Below are 18,874 nucleotides of genomic sequence, written 5' to 3'. Positions count from 1 at the left end.
TATATTGTTATACAGTGTTATATATAGGTGTTGGTATATAACATATACAACTAATCTAATTTCCTTCAAAAATAAATTTAATACTGGATTATTTCTAAAACTGATGATCATTGTTTGGTCTGCTAACATTATAAAATGAGGATGTTCTAAGGAAATTCACATTACAATAATCCTTGAATTAACTTTTCCATTATTCTATTTATCACATATTTCCACTTTGCTCCTCTTCCTTGTTTTTCTGTTTCATCATTTAGCCTAAGCATCTTGTCTACAGAGAGCTAGAGAATATATGAACACTTTTGTATGTGCAGTCTTTAAAAGTAGTTGGGCCATAAAGAATCCTGTCACACAAACAACCTGAAGGAAGGTTTTATCTGAGATTGAGTCCTTGAATAAGTTCCATTTTCCTCTGAATTCTTTTTGTGCCCTCTGTTTTCTCCATGGCAGTACCATGGATTATATAGACAGTGTTCTCCACTTGACATCCAGAGACAGAAATTTGATGGATAGCAAGGATGGACATCAGCAAAGGAAAATAAGTAAGTGGATGCGGTTACTTAAACTCATGGAATAAGGAGTGATTTTGCTTTTCCTAGATGTGGTTTTCCCCAATACTATCCACCTAGAGCAGGAGAAGGAGCTTCTTTGCCTTTTTGGAAATGAGAAGTCTATGTTCAAATAGCTGAGGAATAATAAAACCAAAACCTGACTGGTGGCCTAGTTTTTACTTCCCCTTTCTCTTTGCAATGAATACCAAATCTGGAAGATCAAGTGAGCTTATATGCATAAAATAAATTGGGAAAGTAATTTATACATTCATAGTAAAATTAGCCCGAGGCATCTCTAATAGTATATGCTTGTTATACTGCTGTTCTATCAGCCTCTTACAGATATGAACATACTTTAGTTGCTTTTTAGAAAATTAGACAAGTATTTTGAGATTGAGATTTTTATGTTTTATCTTCAATTTTTCTTAGTTCTATGAAAATTTTATTTAGTGCATTTTGATTATGTTATCAATTTCCTTAACTCCTTCCTTCCAGCGCTACCACAGCCTCCCTATCCACACAACTTTGTTTTTCTCCTTTTTAAAAATATCCATCAAGTCTAATTTATGTTGTCCATACATTCTTGTATGTGTAGTCTTCCACTGAAGTAGTGGCTGTACTTTAAACAAACAAACACCTATCAATTGCTAATAGCTCCTTGGTGAGGCATGGAATTTAATACCCAACTACTTTTCCCATGTTGAGATTCAGGCTCTCCTGTGTTTCAGAGCTCTTGTGTATGCTGTGAAATTTGAGTTCACATGTGTAGCTTCTTTTCTCTATCCAAAGATGCTGTGTTCTTGTAATCATCTACCACCTCTGGCTCTTACACTATTCTCTATTTTGCAATTGTCTCTGAACCTTGGGAGAAGGACCTTGATGAAGATATTTAATTTGATGCTAAGCATTAAATAGTCCCTTATTCTCTACACCTTACAAGTTGTAGGTTTCTGTTAATCACTATCTACTAAAAATAGAATTGTCTTTGATTAAACATGACATTACCTTTGGGTGTAACAATAATACGTTCCCAGTCAGTTCAATACCATATGCATTTAGTATCATAATAGTAGGTTTTATTCCAGGGCCAATGACCTATCTAGCCACAGATTCTTTCCCTGGCAATTTTATTGCTTATTTATTTTTAAATCAGAGTGGGACATAATTGTAATCAGAAAATAGTTTGTTCCTCTATTGACATGCATGCCACTATTGAATCAATGGGTCAATGGGCATGTCTTGTGAGGCCAGTTGCTAATGTAGCTTTGGATTAAGATGGATGGTTAGTTTCCTCTGATAATCATAATCATATTCTTGTTCTCTCTCTGTCTCTGTCTCTCTCTCTCCTCTTTCTCCCCCCTCTCTCTCCCCTTTTTCTACTCTCTCTTTCCCCTTCAGGAGATAGTTTTTAACATAATCAAAGTCAAAGTTAAGGGAAAATTGACCTTGAAGGACAAAGTGTTTACAACACTGACACACAGTACTTATTCTACCCTGCATACTATGGTGGTCATTTGTGTAGGTGCCTTATCCTTTAATGCATGTATTCTTTAATTCAGTACACATTTTGAAGTATTTACTGTTTGCCATCATATTGCACCGAGGACTCAGTGAAGAGAACTTATGGTTTATCTTCATAATATGTATATTGTAATGATGATGAAAAGTGAACAAAAAGAATAATTAAGTAGAAAAGTGTTAGTGATTGTTATGTAAGAGAAAACATGCAGTATCCTCAAAAAAAGAAAGGATAATGTACTTCAGGTAGGATACCTGAAGAAGCTCTTTCTGAGTTTCATCTTATTTGACTTAGAAAGATTAGAGGTAGACAATCCAAGGTGATAAAGAAAGAACACAATGATAGTAAGGAAACAATAAGCTTAATATATTCAATGAGCATCCTAGTGAAAATTGGTCTAGAATGAGCTGAAAGAAGCAAGGCAGAAAATATAAAACTAGTTTTCATGGGAAATGCATTTGTCTGAAAATCTTTTGAGACAAGATGATATTTATTTTTGTAACTCACAGCCTATATTTTGTGAATGTGTGTCTGTGCATTTGGTTTGAAATAGGACTTCACATTGCCTAATTTAACATCCACAAGCAAGAACAGCTTCTGGTGATTTATCTCAGTTGTTGCCTAGATGGAACTTTCCAGTCTAGTTTTCCATCATGATCTCCATTCTTCTAGGTCTTGAAACATCTTACCAACCAGTATATTTTGTTTCTTGCCAGTTTTATTTTTCTCTTGGGCTGAGATTAATATTTTTAAAGATTGGAGTCTTTGAAAAGATAAAATATCACTAATATTTTTATATTAAGAAATGACCAATGATTCAGTCACACACACACACACACACACACACACACACACACACACACACACACAATGTAGTGTTTGAAATAATTGTAAGTAAAGTATTTAATTTTGAGTTAAGTGACCTTGGAAAACTGAGCTTGAATTCTCTTTCACTAGCTTCAATATCATGGTGTCAAACATGCCTTGATATCATTCCCTCTCAGAATTGCTATAAGCATTGGAAAGACTCAAGAACACATTCATATGATTTGTAGTAATCACAGGGAAGTTCAACTCTGCTGAGGATTCACAAAATAAGCAGGTAAGTAGTTGCTTATATGGAATTAAAGAAATTGTAGGTGGTTTTGACAATCTTTCATGCATAGGTTAATGTCTTTATGTAATTGTATCATTAATTATCTTTTGTGTCTCTGGGTGGGTTGTGTTAAGCCATGCTTGGTGGTAAACAATGGGCTTTCTCTTGACCTTGGAATTCCATGCTTACACATTTCTCCACGTTTCCATTTACACAAAGGTTGTTCTAAAAAGAAGGCCCAGCTTTAAAATTTGTGAGTCGCTCCAACTTACAAAGGCAGTCACTTGAATTGCAATCTGTTAGCTGAGCTCCCAAAATAAGTATTCAAAAAATGTATTTGTGGTTTGCACAGTCGGAGATATCAGAAGAAGGAAGAAAGAAAAGAGTTAAAAAGGAGTATGTGGGAAGAAGAGCTTCCATTTTAGAGCCAATCTATCACCTAAGGTTCCTAAGAGAGATAGATATAAATGACAAATGACAAGTTGAGGATAGAAGTTTCTTCTGAATATCTCTAGTCATCACACATTCATTGAGTCTGACCTGGCATCTTTACCGGGAAAGAAAACAACATAACTGTGTTGACAGATGGAACATTCACCTGTCCAGAAAGGGAAATGGTAATGTTAAATTCTTAATGTCACTAAATAAAAAATAAAAATCTGCTTGACTCTACTTTATAAATCCTTACTTGTGATGTATGCTTGACAAAGCAGACTCTAAACGATTTGTCTGCAGCTACTGTTACATTTTCCATATATCTATCTATCTATCTGTCTAGGTACCTTTGAGAAATATAATAGTTAGGAACACATGCATGGTCCTCTATACAAAGTGACACCCCCACCTCAGAAGTTTTTATTGGGTGATATCAGATTATAATGTTCCTTGCAAGTCTTTGGAGATAGAAACTTCCAGAGCTGTCTGCTTGTCCGTGGAGATGAGGTTTGTAACTGTAAAAGGAATGACTCAACCATAGAAGGCTTGCAGCTGAGCTGCTTGCCTCATTTATTCATGTAATGTGCTTGGGGTACATATTATATAAGGAACACTGGAATAGGCACTATAAATATAGAGATGTGCATGATATACAGAATAATACTACTGGACCCTGCCACTGTATAACTTACAAATACAGTTGTTTAGACACTCACTGTATTAATTGATTTTTCTTTACTATTGTGTCAAATATAAGAAGCAAACAAGTTAATGAAGGAAAGATTTGTAGGGTTTCAGTTCATGGATGGGTGGCTTAATTGCATCTGGGCCTGTGATGAGATAGGCCATTGTGGCAGAAAGGAGTGGTTGAACAGATCTATTGACCTCATGGCAGCTGTTCATGATGTATGAAGAACAGGGAAGATAGGACAAGATACAATCTTCAAAGACATGCCCCCAGTGACCTACATCATCCACCTAGGTTCCACCTTACCTAGTCCTAATTTTGAATCTATTGATATATTAATTTGTTAATAAAGGAACAACCTTAAGATCTAATTGCATCTTCAGTGTCTTGATGCTGACATCAAGAACAAACACTTGAGGTTTGGGGAGCAGTGTATATCCAAATGTGGGCAATCACTTAAACATATCATTACTATGTACAAAATATCAAATATTCAAAGGCCAAACAGTCTAAAGACAAGAGACCTTAGGAAAATTAAGTCACTGAATATAGTGACTATTTTGCACTATAAAGAAGTAAGTTCACTTCCATTTCATTATTTAATGTACCTTGAGTGTCTTTCAGGACTGAACTTATAAAGGACTATTGCAATGACCTCCCTGGAATGCGTGTATTCATTTGACTAGTTTATTCTATGCAAGACCCTATGCAAGGTCTCAGTGATAAAAACTCAAATAAAATATGTATGAACTCTTCTCTTCAGTGACTCATAGAGAAATGAGAAATAATATGAGTAAATAAAGACATATGGATATGGGTCATTGAAATATCATTGTGAATGATGGGATGAGGGCTAAGTCTACAGGTGATAGCAACAGATGAAAGATACTAATGACCTAAATTCTAATGCCAATAATGAATATATGGAAAAATATGAACAGCCATTTAAAATAAATAGATAAAATGCAAGAGATTATTTGAACTGTATTATGAGATGGTGAGGAGTGAAAGTTTTTGTCTAATGATTACACATCATTGCACCAGTAGTGAGTAATTACTGTCATGAGAGTAGAAAGAAATCAATTAAAAAGATAAAGACATTTGAGAATAAAGAGAGACTAAGAGCTAAATTACAGAAATGTTGAGCTCATTTCAAAAAAGATATTTAGGTGCAAATAAGCTTTTAAATATTTGTGATGGTGTTCAGTGGTAAAATATCTGAGGGACTCATGCAACTTGAGACCTTTTAGTTTATTTGTAATAATTATAGCTGCATGAGTTGATGATTAGCCCAAGATTATATAGCAGCAGTTGAAACCTGAGGAAACAGCAATATGTAAAGACAGAGAAAAATAAAATGGAGACTTGGATGAGAATACTAAGGAAATAATTCACATTCTCTTTAGAAAATTGGCTTTAATTCTGTAGAATAAGGTGACAGTTATTTTCTACATCGTGGCATTTAGTCTGCTGCTATGTGTGTCTACATGTTTTGGTCTACACCTTAATATGTTACTTATATGTCACACACATTGAATGTAGTTGTATATAATTCTTATTAACAGTATTGTCGGAGACTGGGTATACCCGAGGATGCATCCTGAGCAATTTTCTGATGAACAGATTATTTTTCCTGGTACAAAATTATTTATACTAGAACAGGTAATCTCAAGAGTAGATAATGAGAACTTAACCATAATTGTGACAGAAAAGGCTTACTGATGGGTGAGAGGTTGCAAACACATGATTTGGCCTTCTGATCAAATGTCCTTAAAAATCTCAAAAGGCTGGAATTTTTTTTCTCATTTCAGTTTGGATGAAATAGTGTGTGTGTGTGTGTGTGTGTGTGTGTGTGTGTGTGTGTGTGTGTGTTTAGGAACATTTGCAAAATTTATTAACCTGTCTTTAGTACTACTTAAAGATTTTGCCCATTATTTACACACAGTTTGATAGTCGGGTCATCTGGAGGTCTCCAAAAATGCACTTGAATCAGTCAAGAGTTCTTATAAATCTTTAGTTACAAAACCTTAGGTGAACCCTTAAACAAACAGACATGATAGAAACAATTCATACATTCCCCTCGACTTTTGAATAACTGATACTTCTCTAACAAACTTGACTTTTAACCAACTTAAAATTTTCTTCTGTAATTTTAGTAGAACATTATTATGTTCATATTCTATTTCTCCCAGGATACTACTACTGGTTAATACCAATTGTCCTAATGCATTGTTTCAATTTGTTATGATTAACTCATACACAATCAAATGAATATCCTTAAATATTTACGTCTATAAGTTAAACATTGTGTGTTCCTAAGTGGGAATAAATTAATTAGCTTCTCCAATTTTTTAGTGAGTGCCCTTTCACAGGTCTCCTGGGATCATTCTTCACCAGTTATGGATCTTCTAATGACTCAAACCTTCAATTTATCTATAAAAAATGGACATACCTCAGGGTCTATCTGTTGCTTGCTCTATTTCCTGTTGGTCTAGTTACATCTTTTACCTAGACTTTATATGTTCGGTCTTCCTACAGTTTTACTCTGCCTACATCAACTAGAATGATTTTAAGGAAAATATACATGTATATAATGTTTTTGTTACATAGCACATTTTTATATAGTATAATACTCTGTTATGTTTTTCTCCTTCATAGCACAATGGGTTTTTCTTAATAATATGTAATAATATGTAATAATATGTAATAATATGTAAGAACATCTTACATTAATCTTTGGATTTCCAATACTTGCTACATATAAATTAATAAGTAATTATTTCTTGATTGAAGGTCCCTGTTTTCTCTAATTTCACTGACAAGTTCTTCACCTGAAGTTAGCTGTTGCCTTCTTCCAGTACACAGAGTGTTCTTTGAATAATGTATAGTTGATCCTGGCATTCTTCATACTAAAAGTCCTTCAGAAGCTTTATATTTAAATCAACTTCAAATTTCTTCCTTTTTAAAGATTTTTTTTCTGTCAGAGTTACAGATGGTTGTGAACTACCATGTGGGTTCTGGGAATTGAGCCAGGTACTTTGGAAAAGCAACTAGTGCTCGTAACTGCTGAGCTATCACTCCAGAGCCTCAAATTGCTTAATGTGTCTTATTTTCTTAAGGTAGACTAAGTTGTACTGTGATAACAAATTAACCAAACTAGATTTTTGACAAAGAAACCAAAATTTCACAATGGAAAAAAGAAAACACCTTCAACAAATGATGCTGGCAGAAATGAATGTTAGCATGTAGAAGATGGCAAATAGATCCATACCTATCACCCTACACAAAACTCAAGTTCAAGGGGATGAAAAACCTTAACATAAATCTAATTATACTGAACCTAAAAGAAGAGAAAGTAAGACATAGCCTTGAACACATTGGCATAGGAGATATCTTCCTGAATTGAATACTAGTAGCATAGACACTGAGATTGACAATAAATGGGATCTCATGAAAACAACAACCTGCAGAATGGGAAAAGATCTTCACCAACCCCACATACAACCAAGGGCTTATCAACAAACAAAATAATCCAGTTAAAATGGATACGGACCTAAACAGATTATTCTCAACAGAATAATCCCAAATGGCAGAGAAACACTTTTAAAATGTTAGACATATTTGTCACCAGGGAAGTGCAAATAAAAATTACTCTAAGAGTCTATCTCACACCTCTCAGAATGCTTAAGATAATAATCACTGATGACAGCTTATGCTGGAGAGGATGTGGAGCAAGGGGAACACTCCTCCATTGCTGGTGGGAGTACAAACTTGTATAGCCACTTTGGAAATTAGTATAGTGGTTACTCAGAAAATTAGGAATCAATTTACTTCAAGACCCAGCTATATCACTCTTGGGCATATGCCTAAGGGATGGTCAATCATACCACAAGGACATTTGCTCAACTATGTTCATAGCAGTATTGTGTATAGTAGCCAGAATTTGGAAACACTCTAAATGTCCCTCAATGGAATAATGGATGAAGAAAATATGGTATATTTACACAGTGGAGTATTAACACTCCTAAATGGATATTAGCTGTAAAGGATAAACATGCTATAATCTACAGAAACAAAGAAGCTATGGAAGAAAGAGCTCCCCCCACCCCGTGGAGTACACATGGATATCGCTGGGAAGGGGATTTCCTGGGTGGACTAGGGGTAGATGGGGATGGAAAATTGAGGGATTGTGTTGGGACTGGATGGAGATGACTAGGAGCAGGGTACATTTCAGGGTCAGGTAGAAACCCATATATATATATATATATATATATATATATATATATATATATGACATAGCTAAGACTCCTAATCAATAGTGGATAAGAAGACTGAACTGGCTATTTCCATAAGCATCATGAGATTGGTGACCATTCAAATTGTCAACAGAGAGCCTTCATTTGGTAACTGATGGAGGCAGACCCACTGCTAAACATTAGGCAGAGCTCAGAGCCAGGGTGGGTTTAAGAACATCACAAAAAATAAAACAAAATAAATACAGAAACAACTAACCTGGCTCATAGGAACTCAAAGAGTCTGAACTAACCACCAGTCAGCCTGAACGGGACTAACTTAGGCACTCTGAATATATGTGACAGCTGTGTATCTTAGTCTGTTTGTGGAACTCATAACAGTGGGAACATGAGGCTGTCTCTAACACTTTAGCTGGCTTTTGGAAATCTATTCCTCATCCCGAATTGCCTTGCCCACTCTTAATACATTCAAGGGGAAGTACTTAATCTTTTTGGTAAATGTAAGCAAATGTCTACTCAGAGCAGATAGTGTACTGACAACAGGCCAAGGAAATGATTCCCTCTAAGTTAGTGAACCAGTGAGTTTATTGGTTTTAGTGATGGGAACATGACTGACTTCAAGGCAGCAGCATCACCTAAAAACTCCACCCAGCATGGGTGAGGTCTCTTGAAAGCTATGTCCCTGGAACTCCTTGTACAATTTGAAGGGAGTTTGACATGTTGGAGAGTCCAGAACTCTTACTGATCATACAACCTTGGCATGACAGACACGCCAAGTTTTGCTTACATTTACCAATGAAAAGTGCCATGATATACTTGTAGGTACACTATTTGATATGAGTAGGCGTTTGCCACATTTCAGTGAAAAGTGGCATAGTATATTTGAATATATTGAATTTTATATAGTTCATCTGTCCTTGACAAAATATTTTCTATTAGTAATCTTTATTAACTACCAAGGGAACTAAACATTAAAACTTCAAGACAATCTAATGTAGCCCTTTCATTCTTACACATGTATATGGGTATTTTAGGTACCATAATTAAAATATTAATAAGATATCAAGGAAATATTTTTTCAGTTCTTTGATTCAGATGAAAATTTTAATTGAATGAAAGTCTAAGTGTATAGCATATAATGGATGTTAGATGTGTGTTTCCTTTTTTGCTTCTGATTCCCCTAAGTTTTGCTACCAGTTAAACAAAACAATTGATTTCATATGATCTTTTCATATGAACATACAATGTTATTTGACCATATTCCTCCATATCATGTTCATTTATATTCTACCCTCATGTGCTACTTCACTTCCCTCTAAAGAGATTTCTTCTCCATTCATGATTGTTTTTCATCTAGAGTCTGCATGTAAGAGAAAAAGCAAGAATTTCCATAAAAGGAATAGTTGATTTTCTTTGAGGGTGTGGTCATTAATTAGTTCACAATCCAATGAATGGCTACATACCTGTGTATTTACATGCCTGTGTACAGGCAGCACTAATGGTATTCTGTAAGTATAAAAAATAAATGACACAAAGTTGCATAATATCCAGTAGTAACTAATTTAATCTGGGATGATACAATCATCATAATGTAATGTATTAAATCCCCAAATTTAAAAAGAAAATTAAAAGAAAAATAAATGGAGTAATACTTGACTTTCAGAATGTTGCTTATTTTGCTTAACATGATAACTTTCATTTCCATAAATAGGAGAAAAATTATGCCCTTACAGGAACATAGAGAGAATTGTTGTCCTAGTTTGCTTCCTATTCCTGTGATAAACCATGACTGAAAGAGAATAAAAAGTTTATTTAATCTTACAGGGCGCAACTCAAAGCAGGAACCCTGAGACAAGAATTGAAGTAGAGGCCATGGAGGAACACTATTTACTGGCTTGCTCCCTGTGGCTTGCTTGTCCGGATTTCTTATATAGCTCAGTATCACTTGCCCAGGAGTAGCACCATGTAGAGTGGATTAGGCCCTTCCATATCATTGTTAGTCAAACAAATGTCCCACAGTTAAGGTTTCCTCATTCCAAATGACTCTAGCTTGTGTCAAGGTAAAATAAATGCACACACACACACACCACACACACACACACACACACACACACACACACACACACACACACACAAATCACAGCTATGGTTTTCTTTCTAAAAATAAAGGAGTCCAGAAAGGACCCTGTGATCCACTTAGTTGACTACTTGTCAAACCTGGGTAGACATTTGGATCACTTAAAGAACTTAAGATTTAGAAGGCAGATAACATGAATATATACTTTAAACATTTACCTCAGCTTAGTTTTATATAGTCATTTAATTCCAGATGTTGGCCCATGGACAATCATCTAAACACTATCATTATAGCCTAAGCATTTTCATATCTGACAGAAGTTATTAGTTCTCAGCAGAAGGAAGTTTCAGTGTCCAAGCTTGTCTCCTGTAAAATATACACTCTAACCCTTAAGTTTTAAAAACAATTCCTCCTGGGCTTAAATTGAGACATAACAAAGTAATATGCTTTCCAAGTCTCTCTGAGTCGTAATATTCTGAAAATCACATTTTTATGTTGGAGTTTTATGTTAAGGTGATTGAAAATGTGTGGAACAATTGCTATAAGGAATTGTAACACTTCTTCCACAAGATGGGACTGAAACCAAAAGCACAGCTGAGTACACTGAAAAACACTTGGCAATTATGTTTGTATCTAGAGTCCTAGGAAATAGATGGAGACTTTTTAGAAATAAACAAACAAAGCATATACTTGACACCCCCATGAATATCTGTGTACCTGTCTCTTATTCCCTCCTTCCTTCCCTCCCTCCCACCTTCGCAAAATATACCAAGCTCAACAGACTTTTAATTATAGTTTAGTACTACTGGAGTTAATGAGCAAATAATAGGTTATAGCATTAATATCTGTGAACTACACAGAGGATTCAAATAGACATGACAGTCCAGTAAAGAAAGAAACTGTTTACTTCAAATTCCCCAGCTATATTGTTTATCCTTATGATTGGAAATTATAAAAAAGCATTGCCCAAATAATTCCAAAAGGCATTTTTCCACTGGTCTCAGCAACCCACATAGTCTAATAGGTTTGACAAATATTAAGGTCAACTTTTTCTAATATAATCTCTTGAATTGAAGACATACATATTAGTAGTAAGACATTTATTACATGTGTGGTTTATGGACCATCATTTTGTGATTTATGAACAATATTCTGATGGATATTGGTACCATAAAACCCTTTCAGAGAAATGGATTACATTGTAAAGTGTTTTTTCAGAGAGCTGCATATTTTAAGACCTCTTATAAGCTTATATTGTATACAACCTTATTAAGGATTTAGAAAGTCTTATATTTCAAACAGTAGGAGCATGAAATTTTTCTTCCAGGAACTTCTTTTTGATATCTTGCATGAGCATGAAACTTTTTCTTCCAGGAACTTCTTTTTGATATCTTGCTGATCACAGTTTGAAAATTGTTCTTAAAGAACCTGAAATATTAGTGAAAGGGTCTTTGATCCAATGTAAAAGAACACTTTATTTAGGGGTTATGTCTATTGTATATATATATGAGGCTATTTATATATTTACTATAGGTCCAAAAGGAAAAGTAAATCTTTATGCTGAGCTGTCTTTGTGGAGTGCTGTTGGGGTCAGCTGAGGAGCCCCAGGTTTGTACCTGAGAGTGGGAGTGTGAACTAAAGATGCACTTTAGTCTGACAGCTGGGAAACCAGTATAGGGCCGACCCAGACCCCCTGAATGTGGTGTCAATTAGGAGGACTGGGCAGTCTATGCGGCCTCTGGCAGTGGATCAGTATTTATCCCTAGTATACTAATGAACATTGGGAAACCATTCCACATAGAGGGATACTCGCTCAGCCTAGACACATGGGGGAGGGCCTAGACCCTGCTCCAAATGATATGACAGACTTAGAAAACCTCACCCTCCCTGGGGAGCAGAAAGGGCATGGGCTTGGGTTTGGCTGGGAAGATAGGGTTAGGAAGGGAGGGTGAGGGAACTGGGATTGACAAGTAAAACAACCTCGTTTCAAATTTAAATTAAAAAAATGAAAAGAAAGAAAGGAAGAAAGAAAGAAAGAAACAAAGAAAGAAAGAAAAGAAAGAGTGAAAATGAATGGGTAGCTATAGACAGAAAAGGGAAGACAGAGACACAGAGGGCAGATCAGTCAGTAATGAAATGCCATGCATTTATTTTTCACCACTCTTACATACCTTAACCAAAAAGGGGAACATGTTATCATGTATATTGAACAAACAGATGTTTCTTCCTCTTTTCTCTAAGGGTTCAGTAGTCACACCTTAGATTCAACTTTTTGTTACCTGGCCTTGAGGGTCAGGAGTAACCACACCTCAGACTAGATCTGTTGTTATAATAAGCCAAGGCCACACCTTCGACCTTTAGGTCTTATGACTTACTGAGGACAATTTTGAACTCTTTGCCTTTGAGACAAGCTGGAGAGCAGCCATCTTATTGGTACTGACAAACCTTTAATATTTGAAAGAGATCGTATATGTATGCAGTAATGACCAGTGACATTTCTAACACCTTCTTCTCAAATTAGTTCTGAAATAGCACAGAATGAATTTTCTAAAGGCTACTGCATTAGGCGTCCAAAGGGACAGTTTTCCAAAAGTTATGCCATTGACTGAATTTTACACCTTCATATTACTTTATTAAAATCCTTAACTCTAAATCTCTTCATCCATAAAGTGGAATAGCAATGGCTATATTATCTATATTATGGCACTATGGTAAGGCTCCTACCATAAAAATACATAGGATACTTATATATTGGCATGGTGGAAAGGCATAAATGATGGTGTGACAGGATTAGTTATTAGGACAGATAGTAACATGAAAGCTAAGGAAACAGAGGACTTACAGTACTTGAGTCTTCAAAGATATACATAAAACCCATGACATCATTGATCTGGAAAGGCTAAGGAAATACATAAGTTAGATCTCAACTTTCACAAATGTCTCCTCACCCCATTTTGACAGAACAAGCTCAGAGCTGAGGCCAGCTTAATTACAGCTAAGAGGATTGCATTCCTGATGTTTAGCTCTCATCATCATGCTATTTCATGTTACCACCCCAAATTCTTGTCCAGAAAACAAAGAAGAAGTTCATCAAACTTTTGCACCCATTGCACATTCCCCTTAGCACACTGCTCATTTTAATATTCCGTATTCAACTACTCATACATTTTGTTTAACATTTACCCAGCATGAATGTATCTGGGACCTTCCATTTTCCCCTTCCTCCAAGTTCTTATCATTCAAGTGCAGACTTTGGAAGGAGGTCATGAAGGAGATTTATGTCCCCCCTAGGTCTCCGTTAAAGAGATATGTCTTAGCTGATTAAACTTAGAGATTCTCCAAGGCTGCCAGTTGAGTTTCTAACCTCTGGCCCTTGGTTGAAAATCTGTTCTCTGTCCTTGATACTATTTAATTATGTATCCTTGGTAACAATAGGACAAAGGACCTTTCTCAGACCTTGCTTCAAAAACAGTTTTCCCTTTTCTGCTGGCACATAATGGTCATCATTATAATCTAATACTTGCTGTCACTTGTATTCTCAAAATGGTTATGCATTACACATTACTGTTACCCTTGTGAGGCATCAGTGATCCCAGAGGTTACAAATTTTATTATTATCAGTTGTGTATCATGAATAACAAGGTACCACATGTGTCAGTAGCACACAGCATTGCACAATTATTTGCATAGTGTAATTGGGTGAGATATCTCTGGATACCAATGTTTATCTCTCTGGGTCATAATATCTCATAAATCTACACACAAGATAACAGCCAAAAACATAGTCACTTCCAGGTTCCATTGGGATGGGATTTGGCTATGGGACTTTGCAAACATATCCCCCATGGAGGGATAACTTCCTTATTCTAGAGATAGGAGAGAAGCCCTAGTCCATACTTCATAGGACCTGTCAGATCTACATGACCCCAACTGGATGGCATTCCCCTACATATGGTATTGTGGTGGGGGGTTGGGAGGGGAGGGTGTTTAGAGTGCATGGGAGAGGGCAGAGAGGGCAAAAGGGAGGGAGGGCTGGAGGGGAGGGAGGGAGGGAGGGAGGGAGAGGGAACTGGGATCGACATGTAAAATAATAAATTAAAAAAAAAAAACGCTTTGACTCCAAAATTTAAGTTGAAGAACAAGTTACTGGGGAAAAGTATTTCTACTGTTGTTTCCACAGAAAATGAAAAGATGTGGATTCCTTCCAGACTAATGTGGTTTGATCACGCCAGACCGCCTGAAACAGAGTACAAGCTGATCCTACATTCCAAGCAGCTGGACAAAACAGCCCTGCAGACTACAGCTAGGATATCTGAATCTTCTTTGAATCCCCCAAGACAGCGCCCCTAACCAGCAGGAAGTAGTTTGGAAAGAACGACGCCCAAATTCCCAAATATTGTGTATAAATGTTTGTTTTCATTTAATTGGACTTTGTTATATAAAATTAAATAAAAATAAATAAAAAAAGAATTAAGTTTCTTGAGGTTTATTGGACAGAAGGGCTCAGCTCCCTACAGGCTGTTGGGGAAAAGGTCTCTGTTATACTTATCTTTAGTTTTCAGTTTGACACACCTGGGAAGAGGAAACCTCAGTTGATGAATTGCTCCATCAGATTGGCTTGTGACCATGTCTGTGGGTCATTATTCATTCACTGATGTAGAAGGGCACAGCTCAATTTGAGAGGTGTCACCATTGGCCTGGTGGTCTTGGGGTGTATAAAAAGGCAGGCCGAAGAAGTCACAAGAATTAGGCCACTAAGGAGTCTTTTCCCAAGGTCTCTGGTTCAGTACCTATTTCCAAATTCCTGCCTTGGGTCCCTGCTTAATCTTCCCTTGATGCTGGACTAAAATCTGTAAGCCAAGTAAACTCTTTCCTCTTCAAGTTTGCTTATGGTCAAGTTGTTTAACACAGCAACAGAAAGCCAATTAGAGTAGTAGAGCAGATTCCTCTGTTTCTTGCCATGTGGACCATTCCATTGAACACGTAGGATAGTTTCATTGGTGTGAGAAAGCAAATGACAAACGTAATGAAGAAAAGTACAAAGATAACAAGTTTTAATAAATGAAGTTTGGAAATTATATTACTTTTGTGCTGTTCCTTAATTTTCATTAAAAATATATTATTTTATAAATCTGGCCAAGAACATGTAGCTTGGGAACTCACAGGCCTTAGAAGTTACCCTACTATTATTGTTTTGGTAAATGGACATAATATAAATTGCCCTTTAATATTTGTAGATTAATGAAGCTCTCAGATTTCAACAGAGAAGTTTCCTTGTGAATTGTATGATAGCTAATATAAAAAAAAATCACAACAGGTCAAAATACAAAGAAGAAGTGTCTGTGGAATACTCAGGCATAAATACCTTATCACCCCACACTTAGCAGTACATAGACAACTCAAATTGGAGTCAATGAATTATTAAATAAAGAGAGGACAAGAAGTTCAGCAGTCAGGAGTTGTGAGTGGATCTGTTAGTCATGTGGCAGTGAATATGATCAATATACATTTTGTGAAATTCTTAATGAATAAAATGTCAATTAAAATAGTTTTGCTTTTTAAAATTAGTTTAAAAAGTAAAAGATTTCCCAAGAAATTTTCATACCTATTTAATTATGTTTTACTCTCATGGCTCTCATGTACCCTCATCTCTGTGCTTTCCCTTTCTCCACCATACCCTTAGGCTCCTATAGCCTCTCTTCTACTTTTTCCACTGTCTTCCTTAGCCCATCTCTAAAATCCCTTTGTCCTGACTTATAGGTCCCTTTCTTGTTACCTAGCCTTCCCTATACTCACTTACAGGAAGATACACATATTTAATAAGATAGGAGATTTATGAGATAGAAATGAGGTATTTGTTTTAGGAATCTGGATTACCTCAATATAATATTTTCCAGTACCACCTATTTTCTACAAATATTATAGATATGAATATATTTCCCTTATAGCATCTATATCTCTATATCTATCTGTCTATATGTACAGACATGTATGTATGCATGCACGTATATATGTATGTATGTATGTATGTATTTCATTATCCATTTATCTGTTTGGGAAATCTAAGCTAATTCTATTTTATTTTCTTGCTTTTGTGAGCACAAGAATGTGCAAGTATCTCTGTGATGTGCAGTCCTTTGGATATAGCTGGGTCAATTGCAATTTTATTTCAAGTTTTCTGAGAAGCTTCTATGCTGATTTTCATAGTGCTATACTAGTTTGTACTTCCACCAAAATCCTTGCCAGTATTTGGTGGACCGGTTTATAGTACTGCCAATATTTTAACACCCTTACCTGAATTTGTTGTTTGCTTTCATTTTGACTGGGTTAGACGGAATTTCAAAATAACCTTAATTTGCATTCTGGTGGCTAGAAATATTGAACATTTTAAAATATTTATTGGCTCCTTATATTTCTTCTTTTGAGAACTGTCTATTCAAGTCAGTTGCCTATGCAATGTTTGGTCATTCATTCTCCTTACTAGTCGCCTGGAATTAATGAATTATTTAGAGACGATCACACAAGTATATAAACAGTGGAAGCTAGAGATCATAAGAGCAATTGGAAAATCTTGGATGTTCTGGAATTTGGAGTTTCTTCTTGAAAAAAAATTACCCAAATCCCAGGAGAATTTCTTCCTACTGCTTCCTAGAAATTTTTGTTTCAAATAGCAATTTCCTTTTAGGTCAATAACACAATACCATTTATCTCGTCCAGAGATATCATAGGTTTATCAATTTGAAGGTTAAATATTTCTATCCACATTTCTTTGGTCCTGTGAGCTCCCCTTCTTTTACAAGTTTCTTTATCCCTAGTGCTGATTAGTTGCCCTCTGAGCATGTTCTGCTCTCAACTTTCTTTCTATTCACTAGTAACTCACCATTGTGTGTAGCCTTCTACAACTTTTGAAACATTCTAGATTCCTGACACAGTTTCTTATCAATCAAGGAATAAGGGATTTTCTGGTTCTTCTATAGCTTTTGATGCTTGATTTAAAAATAATCAGTCAGCTCATAAAGGAGTTTTATGTCACTCAATCCAAATTTTTACTTCAGAAGTTGATGTATTTTCTGTTCTTTAATCATAAAATGTTTACTTTTCTACCAGGCAGTGAAAAACTGTCCCCAAAGGGTAACATGCCTATTTGACAGGAGCCAGACCTAGCTATGCATTTTAAAAGCCAAATTTAAACTATTTCCTCAATAAATGAATCATCTTCAGCATTCTATGGAAAAAGGATGTGTGTGTGTGTGTGTGTGTGTGTGTGTGTGTGTTGCCAAGTAGTTTTGAGCTGCCATGAAGGTACTGAGAATCCAGTCCAGGTCTTCTGTAAGAATTGCAGTGAGCCATCTTTCCAATCCTAAAAACTAGTTTTCTCTTCACCATAAATGAGACAATCAGCTAATACTATTTTATATCTGTAGTGAGCCAAATGTTATTCTAGATACTTGGAGAAAAATAATTGGGATTGCTATCAGAGACCTGTCTTGTAGCTAATGATTCCCTAGGAATAAAGCTCACTTTAATGGATCAGACATAAGACACTTTTTAGCCAGATGTGAATACCTGTGGAATTTTCCCTTAAATTTTGTGGACATGATTTCCTAGGAAGAGGGAGGGAGAAAATGGGAAAAGGAGCAATAATAAGTCTGGTAATATTTTCCTTCTCGCTTGACTTTTACTAATGTCTTCTTATTTAAAACAAATCTTCTCATTGGCAAAGTGATAAAGGGGGCTTGAATTTTTCTATGATTCTCATTGGTATAGAAAGTCTACTTTCTGTTCAAATGTTGACCAGATCAGCATTCTACTCATTTTATATTCTTTGTTGATGTATATATATATATATATATATATATATATATATATATATATGTGTGTGTGTGTGTGTGTGTGTGTGTGTGTGTGTGTGTCCTTTGCATTTAACTGTTGATACCAGTCCAAATTTAAAACTTGCCCTATTATAAAATTCTTTTAAAACAAAGCCTTTTATTGACTCCTGTAAGATAGAAACTAAGAAGAAATATGGATTGTACCTTCAATGAGTGCATAGTTCGCAAAGGTGTAAAAAGATGAAGGTACCCATAACTCATACATGCCCAACTAGCCAGTATGCCAGAGAATGCTAAAGTACCTTAGTGTGAGAAATGTTTGTTATCTGTGTATATGTTTTCCATCTGTGCATTTTTGCAGACTTCTATTCATCCACACATTCTGAAATTTGAAAATATGCTTGCTTGAATTTCTTTTCATGCAAA

This window comes from Phodopus roborovskii, unplaced genomic scaffold, assembly GCF_943737965.1.
Source record: "Phodopus roborovskii unplaced genomic scaffold, PHOROB, whole genome shotgun sequence".
Lineage (NCBI taxonomy): Eukaryota > Metazoa > Chordata > Mammalia > Rodentia > Cricetidae > Phodopus > Phodopus roborovskii.
The sequence above is the reverse complement of the archived record's forward strand: the minus strand, read 5'-3'. Positions refer to the sequence as shown.